Genomic DNA, 13,912 nt, shown 5'->3' with positions numbered 1-13,912 from the left:
TTGGATATCCTTTTAGAGTTTGTTCTTCTCCAGAGTCTGAGAAATGTGCCTCACAATTCGTACATGAGATCTTGTCAATACAGTCCGTCAAGACCTACCTGACCGCATCTTGTACATAATAGTTTCCTCTTGCAGCCTCTTTTTGGCGGCCATATTTATGGCAGTTAAAACACCATAAAGAATTAGGAACAAAAATGTCGACAAGTATGTTCAAGAACACAGTTTTGGTCTATATATGCAGAGTGGCAGAGCTGAATGTCAGGACGTAAATGTTTGTAAGAATCAGCTTTCCCGTACGGCGACTATCGATTCGTTTCACTTGTAATACAGTCTGAGAACTGAGATTGTCGAGCATCTCAGGCTTACTGCAGGCATTTCAAAATTGACAACATCTCTTGATTAGTTGAGCAATTTGTGTGAAGCTACTTTAATGGATATATCATCATCTCCCCGCAAACCACTGTGAGCGGATTAGAGTGTCAGCAGAGTTGAGTAGTTAACCTGAAGTAAGATTTTATCTTAACACATCTCTGCTCACCAGTCAAGCCCTGAAATGCTTTAACTATTAAAAAGGTGATAACTAGGTTAGGGGGCGTTCGTCAGATATTATGCACGTTTGAGAAAGTGACGTATGTAAGGTGAAGTTATTTGCATTTGAAAAATGCACAGTGGAGAGAAAGTTGGCGTACCTCTATGCTACTTTGATGTAATGTGGCTGAAATTTATTGGGATATTGTACTTATGGAAACTGTACATGATCTAAGCACACTACTAACTAAAATGACTGCTCCATTGTGCTACAAAATCACCATGAACTAGTCTAAAGTACACTGTCTTTAGCATCTATTAAAATTGGGAAAATGAATTTTGCCCAACCAGACAATACCAGCTTATGAAAGTGCAATGGAAGAATTACCAAATATATCAATGAAAAAATGTTATCGGCTCCTTTTTTAAAATTTACCTCTGAAGTCCAGGAAGTGAAAATGACCAAGTAGAACTAGCAGTGTTGCAAAAAGTGGACATATGGGGTAAGACCAATCTGTATACTCTGTGACCCATATTGCACTCCTCAATCATATAGTAAATTAAAGGGGATTAAAGGTTCTTTGAACAATACCTAATATACACAAAGTCATTTTTAAATTGCCAGTATAACCAGTAAGGAAATTATTTTACTTTAAAATTATAGCCCTATGCAAAATACGAAACTGTGGAGCACAACATTAAGTTTTGGTTCTTGTCATTGGATTCAGTGATAAAAAATCGTGGTCAGTTCTCTGATTCGATCGAGTCTCTTCGTCCGATTCGCGAATTGATTTAACCCTGATCCTTTAAAGACCAAGTCTCACAATAATGGTTGTAAACATTTGTTGGTTTTCCTAAAACGTCAGATTATTATTTCGTTTCCTCTGCTTCCTATCCGCCTCAGATCCCAACAAGAAGAACAATTTATGCTCATGATTTTGCGTGTGTAATGGCATGGCTAAACTAGGAGATAAACTCAAGCAAAGAAGAAACTTGACCTTTACCGCCGTCCTCAAGCTGTATAGTTTGGTCACCAAGCTTGGTGTGACGAGCTGATTGAGGAGACCGGGCCCTTCTGTCCACCCATCTAGCTAACGTTGAAGCCAAAGTGTGATACATCAAAGTAGCAACTTCCTCCACTCATTTACATAATCATCTCTTCTAACGATGTGGTACTCAACCCATAGCATACATAGCATACAAGTTGTCCCCGCTCAGTCGCCTCTCACCACATGCACTGAGGATCGACAGGGCCGATGTTGCAACATCAAACCGGCATGAAGAAATTATGACATTGAAAGTGACTTAAAATTATTTAGAAAACAGAAGGATAGATCTGTGTCATGTTCGACATTGTTTGGAAAATATATGATGAATAATGCTGATTTTACTGACTAAATTGAATTATTAAAACAATTTTTATCTGCATTTTTATTATTATTGCCATGCCACACTAGACAACCTATCTTAGAAAAGAATTGTCTCTGTCGAAAGTAAATCATTGGCACTTGAATAACACATCTACTTTGTTTTTGCCCAGATGTCTCTGTACAGTATGCCATGCCAATGTAGAATCCTGTTATTTGGAATAAAATGACATGCTTCACCACAAATTATTGACATAATTAAAATGTCTGTTGTTGTAATTTATTATACTAATATTATCGTACATACTTGAAATCCTTCAGTATTTACTTTGCTCTCGAATTAATCCGAGTTGGTAGTACAATTTTCACCTTTACACCGTATTCGCAACCAGATGAGTTCAAGGTCGGAACCCAGCTCAGTAATTCATGTCTAAATTAATAGTCTTTATTTTTTATGTTAACATAAATATTTTGTTTTACTTATTCAGGTAATTGATATATCAACTTCAGCATTTGATTCCTATAAATAACTGATGATAAATGATTCGAAAATGCATCCTGTGCCGTCGCTTATTTGTGCTTAACTGAGGTCATGCAAAATGTTCGATAAACTCTTGATGTTTTAAGCCATTTCACTTCTATTTAATATGTTCAGAAGTAGTGTTCTGTGGTAAACGTCTTTGTATTCAAATTGGCTACGCTCTATGCACATGCTCTATCACTGCGTGTTTAATGAGTCGATCATGAAGTCTAAATGTTCCATTAGGAGAATCATAGTTTGTCGAATTATTTGAAATATGATTTTCGTCAAGTATGGCTCAAGGCCATGGACAAATCATAGAAGTCTTGGTTGTTGCCTCCTTAAAAATCGTGCTCATTTAATTTTTCCTGAACAAATCTCGAATGTTAACGTGATAATGTTCTTTCCGTTTTGCTTATTCATACCTCCTATTTTTTCTAAGTAGGTAATTTATCAAAGGAGCTTAATTTTCCCACGAATGTTGGAATTGGGAAATATGTGTTGTAGCGTTTGTTATTGTGCTTCTTGAACTAACGTTGCTTAAATATGTAATTTAATGAAAGTGATGTTGCTTCAAACATTTCAGATTAGTTTGTGTTGCTTTCAGTCTTTTCAAGGATTGTGTAATTATGCTTTATCGTTGATTTTGCTACATCTGTCCCAGCATTGAAACATCACCATGGTCCAACTTCGAAGCAATACTACGGTGTACCTTTGAAAGAACATTTTGTCCAGCCTTAAAATAATGTTGTGGTCTAGGAATCCGAGGAGATTTTGCTCTCCCAAAACAATGCGATTCACGAAACAGCGATTTTATTGTCATTAAGTAGTCCAGCTATTTCATGTACACCTACACAAGATAGTAATACAGAATAGACAATAAATATCTCTTCTGGATGTTTGTTCCTGAACTACAAGTGGTCTAGATATTACCAGACCATTGACCACCTTATCCCTGTGTTCTGTAACGTGCACGTGTGAAAGCAGCTGAAATGATGTAATGAAAAACGAAGATTATGAGATAAAAACATTTGCCTCCAGTACTGTTCAATTACCTTGAATAAATTGTTTGATTGGTTAATGATAAGAACAAAAAACTACTACGACTTCATCACTATGGAGAGAATTTTTGGCGAAGCGTCTAATACAGCTCTGCGTAACCCGACACATTATTCTTGTAGAATGAATTTGCTTGAAGGGTGTTTGATACAGTGCAAAATGTTTGGAGACAGTGACCCTGTAACGTTCTGCAACTTTACAGTTGAAAAATATCTCGGTTTCTTTATATGATTATACGGTATGCTCTAAAAGATTCTATCTGAGGCAATCATTTGTTTCTGAAGCCATCAATTATTTGTGTTTGACGAACATCAAAAACGCACGTAAAAAATACAGTGTCAACACTTTTTGGACTGGAATATATTACATCTGGCTTTGTGTGAGGATTATACAAGGTAACAACTGCATGGCTGAGCTTGTATAAAATAGTTAATGTTGAGCAAGGTATCCACTTTCAAATCAATGGAAAAGAAGATGTTGATGTTTTAAAAAAGTATATTTACTATTTGTCTGATAAAAATTCAAACAATCAGATCACATCAGGAAGGAGTTACTCATGAATAAAATGAAGAGCTTTAAATCTGATGCATGATTTAATTTATAGAACTCTATTTATCATGCAATTAACAGGTGATATGTTGAGTATATAAAGTGGTGACTATATAATACGTATTACGGTATGTCCGCTTATCTATACATTTCATTTCGTAGTTGACATGTTGGCGTTGTAAGCATGCGGAAAGTTCACTAGCATTATCTGAATATATTATGACCCTTTTACAGATTATACATATGGGTTTGCTAATAAATGTACACATAGTTGTGTTACTAAATGTACCTTTGAATTATTGACCAATGAAACCTCAAATATTTCAACACAGGAGCCTTAAATGTAGGTAAGAATTCCATGTCTCACATTTTGTCCGTAGCAAAGCATTATGGTATCGGAATTATTTCCTTAGTGTTACTAAATCTTCGAACTCTTTTTCATACTTGAATTTGTAACAAAAAGAAATACAAATGTCCTAAATGAGTGATTGATATCTTTTCATAATCATAGTCGAAACAAAGAAAAAGTCTAAAAAACCTATATTGACGTTTCGTCATTGATTTCGGTGTGTTCTCTTTCTGTGCCGAGGAACCAGTCTGATAATGTATGTCTTACAGATGGATAATAATACATTTTAAAAAATGCAAAATATCTCCAGACTTTTTCCGTGTTTTTCTTTTACCAACGTTAATTCATGTGTATCATTATAAATCACGTTCACGTTATACTATCTTGAATAGTTTATCATACTAGCGATTCAGCTTTTGTTGGTTATTATACTAGTAGCATAGAAACACATGTGAATATATAATAGAGCTAAATTAGCTGAGTCAATGTGTCAGACTCTATTTTAATTCTTACATGTTTAACATTGTTTCGATGAATTCAGTTGTCGTTGTCGTTGCTGTTGTTCAGTGTCATCATCATTTTTTTTAACACTTACTCCTTAGCGGCATTTGTTATATGACAAATAACAGTCCATTCAAGAACAGTGAATCCAGCAAAAGATCACGTGTGTCAGGGATATATAAAGATAAGCTGACAAATAACCGAGTCTTTGTTAAAAGCAAAAATAAAACAAAGACACGACAAAAACAAAATTATAAATGTTTACACAACTATTTCTACTAGAATCAAAGCTTGAACATGTTGTATATTTCGATTGGTTGGCTTCAACTTGACTGAGGATGCTGTGTATCTGCTTTCTTTAGTATTTATTTTGATCTAAGGCAGGCAGCTTTAATGGGAGTTCTTTCCGACTGACAAATATTCCATTAATACTTATCTTTTAATTAATGAATTTAAGACTGCAGTTTAAGAAATGATATAACCCACCGAACATTTTTACCATATTGACAGACAGATACGCAATTCAGATAGCCACATCAAACCAAAACAAAAAGAAAGATGACTGGTTCGTTCCTTTCCCCATTACCGGACCTTCGTTGGAATTGATAAACAAACATACAAATATGCAACAGCTCATTATTTTTACATCTAAAATTCTCTTTTTTTTTTGATATTTCAAAATCAGATTTTAAAAACAATAGTTGTTAAATTTAAATTATCATCGCCTGCTGTGAATGTCGTCGCGGGTTTAAAAATATCTCAGCTTGATCCTTAAATCTGCGGTCTGTCATTCAAACAACTTTACAATGAATGCACAGTCCAACGAAATTCTGACATGATATTAAATCAGTGAAAATGCAGTAATAAAATGACCCATGATGACCTTTTGCATTTGATTCACTGTTCGTTGAGTTTTACTATATTTGTTATACCTTCTGATAAACTTGTAAACGAAGTGTAGTAACATTTAATCCACATAACATTAGATATTTTTCTTAAAGAAACTACAAACAGGAAGTATGGCCTAAAGAGGTACTAATCTTATAATATCTTTCGTCATATTTGTAACATGTCACATAAACACGTAGAAAATCTGTAAACTTTTCACGCGAAAACCTTAAAGATTTTACCCTGTGTTTGTGAATTCCTTTTGGGGAGGGGTGGGGTTATGCCCGCAAATACGGAAACAGATTTAACCTATGACAGCAAATTAATCTGTCGTTTCTATCAATTGGTCGGTGAGAAAATTTGGAGCCAGATCTATCACCCGAACGAACCTCTCTCTCTCTCTCTCTCTCTCTCTCTCTCTCTCTCTCTCTCACACACACACACACACACACAACAAACCAACTAAAAAAGAAGAAAAGGGATACGTACACAAACAACAACACAACCAACAAAATGAGAGCAATGTTGACACTTGTATAATTTAAACAGTTGTCCGATGAGACTTTGATATTGGGCTCCTAGAGTTTATACATTTTCCTAAAACACTTAGAAGACAAATTTGACTATATGCTTTGAGGCAAAGATGTGTTGCCTTTCAAGAAAACTCAATACAACGTTGATGCAGGACAGAAGTCAGATTGATAGATGCCAGAAAAAAAGACTGACACTGTGATTTATTTGCTGTATTTAAAACAGGGGAGTCAAACAGAGAACATAGAAGAATTCATGTACACATTTGTTTGTATATACAGAAAACATATATTGGTATATTTCATACAGTGACCATGAAACTGTAATCGTTAATTATTTTTTATAATTTACCATTTCATTTTGTATGTACCGAACCGAGTTTTCATACAATGGTCATATACATTAAAGTTTGGAACTTTCCAGCCTGCGTAGTTATGAATAATAGTTGAGGTGATTGATTGCATTTTTCAGAACTAAGTGTACAATTGATATAAGACCTTCTCATCACCTGTCAATTGCCATGGAGTTTCTGATCCGTTGTTAAGACAAGATACCCTGCCAGAGCTGGTCGCATTCCTTTTTGGTAACTCTCTAAGGATTGATATTCTTGTCTACGTACCGAATGAAAACGTGGTGGCATTCTGAACAATTTTCCTGAGAGAAAATGTGAATACTGAACACTGCGTTATGTTAAAGGATATTTCAAGCTGTTTGGTGCTTGTTTTATATAAAAAGGCAATATTATCTGATATATGACTATTTTAACACGGTATAAATTTTAGATATATATATACTTGGGTAAACAGTTTTAGGTTTTTCCTTTACTGTAGGCAATTGTGAAGCTCTTGAAGAATGTGGTAGACTTCTTATATGTGTAACTTACCTTGTATACAACTGTAACTGTTTCTTAAATTATTGTATATGGATAACTATAGATACACCAAAAGCTTTTATGCGATGATTATATCTATGAATGAAGCAGGTCATACATCTATGGCATTATTGGCTTTTGGATTTCATAGGATGATACTAATGTTATTCTAATTATTTGTTTTACAAAAAGGCTTCAGGATTGCATGATACAGAAGTGACATGTGTGGATAAATGAATCTAAACAAATATTTATTATAGACATTTTAAATATCTAGCTAAATATAAAAAGACACTTAAATATGGGCATACTTGAGACCAGATATTCTCAACCAGCGCTACCTACCGGGTGGTTCATGAAAGCCTGTAATAGTTCGTAAACGGTACAATCACCATTAGGAAGGATCATTAATTTGTTCGTCGAGACTCTCAGCAATTTTCAAGTGGTCAGCGAAAAGTAGGTTTGAGAACCAATGCCAGAGACGATCAAATGCAAATTTGGATGTTGGAATCATATACTTAACACTGAAATTGCAATCATGGCAAGAATTGTTGCGGGTTTACTTGAACCAATCAGCTTAGTATAAAGTGATATGTTAGCATCCTGACATATAAAAAATATGAAACTGTACACTATATGTAAAGTGTACCAGTTATGTGACGAAGTATATGCTGAAATTCATCAGTGTACTGATACAGTGAATAAAATTCGCCAAATTTAAACAATCTATAATTTTTTGCTTTGATTATATTCAGAAAATGTGTCAGTGTATTGATAAAATATACAGTTCATCCCATTTTAATTTTTCATTAATCTAGAATATTTAGATGGAATTATTCAGATTTTGTTGTAGAGTGAGTATTCAATAAAGTTTCTTTTCTTAAGGACAGAATTTTGAAGATTCTTCCTGAACAGTTTTGTAGATATTTATTAAATTTTGAAATTTTGATAATCTGAGAGCGTCTGTTTATATTTGCAGTCTATGTATTTTCGCTCTCATTCCTAGTTCATTTTTCGTCTTTTTTAATAAGCTTAACATTTTTCACATATCATTGCATAAATCACATTTTTGGAGTTCCAGTCCATGACCTATTTGACTTTAAATATATCACCATTTAAAAATATAATCGAGATTTCTTTTAGTTTATTCAAATATATCCACTCGTACCACATGTATCTCTGCCTCTCTTTCAATGAAGTTAAATTTAGACCTGGTAAACTTGTTTTTATTTTTGGGTTTGTCTCTAACGACTAATAAATTTTACTCTTTCCAAAACATTTCTTGCTTTCGTCGAAGTAATTGTTCACATGCTCGTAAGTAAGGGAAATACCAGTTTTACGTGGGTTATAAAATAATTCCATTTGATGGTAGGTGAATATTTTCACGTTTATTTCCCTTAATTTGACAATTTCTATTCGCTGTCAATATTCATTGATTGATAATCAACTCGGGTGGTTATGCATGCGAAGATATTGACGTAATTTTGCCAGTCTCTGGTTTAATATACAAATTTAGAAAGACTTGTTAACATTGAGCAAGCTCTGGAGGAAAAGAGTTTACCAAACTTTATTACACTAGGTTTGTACAAAAATAAGAAATTAACATTTTTCTCTTGGGGAAACAAAAGGACCGATAAATAAATAAAGTTCATCATTTATGTTATCCACGTCGTACACAGTGCATTTTCTGTATTGTCTTAGTAGGTTTTCCTAACGCACTGAATCTAGTGGAAGCTTGTGAAAGCTAGTTCTAAATTTAAAAATGGCAAATAAACATTTCTTTCTAAATAAATTAAATACTTCTCAAAAATTAAATCTCGTTTGAATAATTAGCCAATTGTACTTTTAAATGTAGCTTCTAATCTTGCACTCCATTCCTGTATAAATAAATCAAGTAAGGATTGTGCAACATTTGAAGTCAAAATGTTTATTATATGTTCAAACAAATGATAATTACCGCTGAATGAATATCACCCAAGATGATATTATATAAACTTTTGGAGAGGTAGGATTATTTTGCGTTTGTTATTGATTCTTTTCCTTCCCAGTTCTGAATACAAATACGTAAATGATCATCTTTCCAAATTTTGTTATACATCTTAGATATTCAAGTTGAACATTTTCAAAAAGCTGGAATTTTCGAACCCAAACAATATTGTTCTAGAGCAGAAGGGATACTATGAAAGTGGTACAGTGACCCATCAAAGTGAAAATGGCAAGAAACGAAATCATCTGTTTCTAAATAGTCGTCTTTTCTTTGTTTTCTTGCATTATAATCTTCTTACATGAAGTCATTCTATGTGATATTTATGAATGGAACATACTCAATTCGACTGCATTACTAAATCATGATTAGGTTGGTGGAGGATAGCAGGGACGTCATTTCAACTGTCCCTGCACCCCCTCTCAAATGACGTCGCTGGAGGAGAGGGGATAATAAACTACAACTAATAGGTCCTAGTCATTCTGGAAAATGGGCTTTTGAATTTTAAAGCCGCAAATGTAGTTTGATTCAGTTTTGATTTTGATAATATAACGGGACAGTTTGCTTCTTACTAAAACACAAATGCCACTACTTTTGCATGTATTCCTTTGCTTTCCGTGCTGAGAAAGAAAATCAAATTCATTTTAATTAATAGTGTCATATGTACACAAAAATATCACCTCCGGCCATTTCTTAGTCAGCACATCGAACATCCCATGAACTGTTTTAATTTTTTTTCCCCATTTATTATCAATTTTAAAATCTTAAATATTTTTTCTGGTATCTACTTGCTCTGGAAAACAGCACCTACGGCTTTGACACATTTTAATTTCCATGTTTAATACAGTCATTGTGGTGAGAAGGGAGGAATAGATATAATTCAAAAAGCAAACCGTGTTAACGTATTTTTCACAAAATGGATCCGAATAACAACGAATCATTGGAAAATGTTTTTAAATAAATACTAAAGTAAAATAGAGTGATATTCGTGGTAAATACGATTGAACAGTAAAGAAAGGAATTAACAACAATATTTATGCAACAATTATATAATTATGAAGTAATTATGACGAAGATATCTGGGAATATACAGATGAACCCATAACATTGGTATATAAACATATACATGAACATGGATTATGTGCCACCGCGTGTTTACTTTTTATTGCAATATGGGGTTTCCCAGGAATCAAACACCCAAAGCATTAATTGGTCGATAATATATCAATAATATATTTGGGACTTCGAGAAAAAATTAAAAACCATAATTAATGCAAGAAAAGCCTGCCGTACAACCATTTTCTAAACAAAATTTATAACCTTTCCGTTACAGACACCATAGCAACAAACCTTTGATTAGCGTTAATCTTGTTCTTCTTTGTCCTATATTTACTTCCTGGTCTATTATTAGCATTCCTGGGAACATGATGTACCAGCAACCTTACGGCCCGCTACCTGGTTTTATCTGATTACATATACATCAAGAGGGTAAATTTAAAACAAACTGTCCGGCCAGCAAACTGTAGTGGAAATTGCCCTTGCCTACGATGCATCATGTGATGCGCAGGTAAGATATGTCTGGAAATTAGAAAAGTTCCATTGTTCTTTAAGATGCTAAACTGGTGAGTAAATACCAATTAATAAATATCTGATTAGTAAATGCTGCTTTATTTTGATATCAATAGCTTCCATTATTCATGTAGAAATGAAACCTTAAATAAGATCTAGGTCAAAGTACATGGGCGTCTTAAGCTATCAAGTTGGCACAGCCTGTGTAATGATACAGCTTATCTACATGAGTCAAGATTGGTAATTTATAGCTACATCTATTTTATTTTATAGGTTAGACATCTTCCAGATATTATAAGACCACTTGCAGAGATCTTGTATAAAACTCGCCTGGCTTGTACACATCAATATGAATGGACGTATATTGTCAGTTGATGAGAGAGAGTGGGTGGGTAGCTAAGACCGTTGCTTTATTACTCTATAAAAGCTTCCATTTTGATTATTTGTTTCTAATATGTAAATATATACGTATGCCAAGGTTTAGTATCACATGTCTTTTTCACATAAGAAGGAGCGGAATGCTCGTTTTTGTTAAATGATACTACAACCTGTATTGGCAATGAGTGAAACGATGAACATGAAGTTATTAATAATTTTTGATCATGCTGTTGACTATTCACAGCAGAATCACCTCTCTCTCTCTCTCTCTCTCTCTCTCTGATATAATCTGATAATTGAACATTGTAACTCTTGACAGAAAAATAAGTTATGTTGTATCTACCTAGTCCTCCAAATATCCCTAAAATTTAGGTATTCGATTAAGAAATCTTGAGAGTGGTTAGAATCTACACCGGATGAGTGGGGTGTGGGTAGGGAATACAAATTTAGCAGTAAGATAAAATGCGGCAAAATCAGTTATAAATTTAATTTCAACTGTGAACACGTATTGGTTCTATAATGAGTATTTATTATTATTATTGTTATTATTATTATTATTATTATTATTGTTATTATTATTATTATTATTATTATTATTGACTGAAGTATCGTAATATCCTGGTCTCTCATGATGCTTTGCACAAGAGGCTGGGCATACACTACAATCGAACATCGTTTCGCAAATATCAGCTGCAACATTGTCTAAAAGTAAAGAAGCGTTTTCAATTCCGCACCGAAGAGACAGGTGCTAATTTCGGTAATGAAAACTCAAGTCTGTAAAAAAATTGAAATTCCATCATTAAAACATTGTTTCTATTTTTGTTTCCAGTTACAACTAGGATAAACTCTCAAAAGCCCATATATGCTCTATATTTTATGTTTACCAGTTTCTAGAGTGATTCTCATTCTTCCATATTATTAGTACCGTGAGTACTGAATGGTCAATATCGATGGAGAAATTCAAGATGGCGGAGGTGATAAAAATGGCACTGGCAATAACAAATACTATTAAATCAAATCAGTTATTTCCTGACGTGTCACCGCCTTTCTTGTATTAGGCATAGCTATGCATTTACAGAGGTGCTGATTGTCAGGTTAGTTTATTACATTTAATTTACATTGTTTGTTAACTTATTTAGTGTTCTATTTCATTATACTCTATGGAAAATTGTATTTTGGACTAGAACGTGTTCACAATCAAGTTAATTTTCTACCTGACCTGAATCGTTGATTTTTTTTAATTCGGTAAACAGCTAATACAAAGCTAATATTTTCTGCATGAATATGGGTTAACAACTGGGATTATTATCTTGCCCTGAGTCAAGAACATTGTATTTACTTTGTTGTTTATTATAATTTTATTAAAAAATCTTTCTAATTATAACTAAGATTTTTCTCGAAATGAATTTTTGTAATATATCCTGATTCTCATTTCATGTCTTAGCTTTTTTAAATTATAATATCATTATATTTACTGGAAAAATTATTTATTCGTGCTGTAAAATTTACGAGCAGACATACTTGTATCATTGCTGTGTCCATTATTTCACAGGGGCTAAAATTTATTTATTCAAATGGATTAATTCAAGATATTCTTCTCTGGAAATACAAAGTGCTCAAAAATAACATTCGTGGTAATAGTGACCTCGAAGAGAAATTCAAATAAGGATATATTCCTGGCTTGTATGAAGGTAATTCAACAAAAGACTGTTGGCACAACACATTATTTTGGGATGCCAGTAAAGTGTATTCAGAACTTTAATCATATGGACTTGAGGTAGTAACTTTAATCAGTAGACTTTTTTTTTTAGTAATTATAAGATTATTTAGCAATGCCGTGAGTTCCGTTTTAACATTTTCACTTTGTATTCTAGGGAAATAAATTATTTGTTGAATTTTCAAAGCTTGTTGCTTCTCACCCTTTTCTATTGCTTATTTTAAGACCATGGAGATTTAAAAACGTCATTATGCAGTACTGAAATTTTAAGCCATTATGTATAAGATGTGGGTGTGGTTGGGCTCAAATGCGAGAATTTGCGCAATCATATGGTTTTGTTTTAAGTGTGTCAGATATGCTGTATTTTAAGAAAGTTTGATCGATCGCATTTAACTGGTTTTGACAATTAAGTTTCAGCCTTTCGAATATACCGATTGTCATCTCATGCACTCACGTTGCACTATATAATGCATTAATGGAGCATATTTACAATTTTGCCGTTTCTATCTGAATTGTTTAGAAATATAATATTTTAATAGTTGTAATGTGACAGCCACGACTGGAAATGTGGATAGGTCAAGCATTAATATTAGTGGTATATGAATACATGCTCAAAGAATATATATTTGTATTGACCTAGAAATTGATACAAATATTTTCCAGTATCAGCAACAAGCTGAAATAAACTAGTTGACACATAATAGAGTTAAACGGTTGAATTCCTGTAGAAACAGCCATGCAAAGTTTTTCTGTTTTATTTGTTTGTCTTTTCTATGTTTTGTATTTGCCCTTGAAAAAGACTCATTAAAGAGTCGAAAGCGCTCGGTTAGCTAGATATTAGTTTCGCACTGTTCGTTGTCAGGTTATTGCATATATATATATATATATATATATATATATATATATATATATATATATATATATATATATATATATATATATATATATGTGTGTGTGTGTGTGTGTGTGTGTGTGTGTGTGTGCGTGTATTTGCGTGTGTGTAATTGAGTATTAGGCCATTATCATGTGTGCTGGTCAGGAGAACTATGTTTTAGCATCCACTACATATACTCTAAATTTCATCATCCGTCTGCATGGGTG

This window comes from Sinohyriopsis cumingii, chromosome 15, assembly GCF_028554795.1.
Source record: "Sinohyriopsis cumingii isolate HCF-2022 chromosome 15, ASM2855479v2, whole genome shotgun sequence".
NCBI classification, from domain to species: Eukaryota; Metazoa; Mollusca; class Bivalvia; order Unionida; family Unionidae; genus Sinohyriopsis; species Sinohyriopsis cumingii.
Note: the sequence above shows the minus strand (reverse complement) of the source record.